Source organism: Mustela nigripes, unplaced genomic scaffold, assembly GCF_022355385.1.
Source record: "Mustela nigripes isolate SB6536 unplaced genomic scaffold, MUSNIG.SB6536 HiC_scaffold_17970, whole genome shotgun sequence".
Classification (NCBI taxonomy): domain Eukaryota; kingdom Metazoa; phylum Chordata; class Mammalia; order Carnivora; family Mustelidae; genus Mustela; species Mustela nigripes.
Genome location: NW_026757372.1, coordinates 1 through 862, shown reverse-complemented (window position 1 = coordinate 862; position 862 = coordinate 1). Strand labels below are relative to the sequence as shown.

Genomic DNA, 862 nt, shown 5'->3' with positions numbered 1-862 from the left:
ATTGAACAGACTATCTTTACCCATTACATATGTTGGCCCCTGTCAAATATTAGGTGACTGTATGAAAGGATTTATTTCTGGACTCTCAATTCTGATCTGCTTCTTTATTGGTCTGTTTTTATGCCAGTATACTTTATTGTTTTGAGCATGGGGTCTTTGTAATATAATTTCAAATCAAGAAGTGTAATTTCTCTTCTTCATTCTTTCTTAGAACTGCTTTGATTATTTGTTGTCTTTTATGGTCTCTTATATATTTAGGATTCTTTACTTACTACTGTAAAAAAATAATATTGGAGTTTTTAAAAATATTTTTTATTTATTTATTTGACAGAGAGAGATGACAAGCAGGCAGAGAGGCAGGCAGAGAGAGAAGAGGAAGCAGGCTGCCTGCTGAGCAGAGAGCCTGATGCAGGGCTCGATCCCAGGACCCTGGGATCATGACCTGAGCCGAAGGCAGCGGCTCAACCCACTGAGCCACCCCGGTGCCCCTAACTTTGGATTTTTGAAAGGAATTGAATTTACAGATGGTTTCCGGTAGTATGGACATTTTAAAAATGTTAATTCTTACCGTTCATAAATATGGGCTATCTTTCCATTTATATCTCCTTCAATTTCTTTATCAATGTCATAGTTTATGGGGTACAGATCTTTCATCTTCTTAGTTAAATCTTTTCTTAAGTATTTTATTATTTTTGATGCTATTGTGAATTAGATTGTTTTCTTTATTTTTTCAGATAGTTCATCATTAGAGTGTTAAAATGCTCCTGTCTTGTGCTTACTTTGGCAGCACATATACTAAAATTGGAATGATGCAGAGAAGATTAGCGTGATCACTGAACAAGGATGACATGAAAAACTGGGA

General features: G+C 35.5%; 1 pseudogene; it reads left to right on the top strand.

The window, feature by feature from the left end:
• Positions 1–771: 771 nt before the first annotated feature.
• On the top strand, positions 772–862 carry LOC132009374 (U6 spliceosomal RNA; annotated as a pseudogene; the record flags this gene model as incomplete).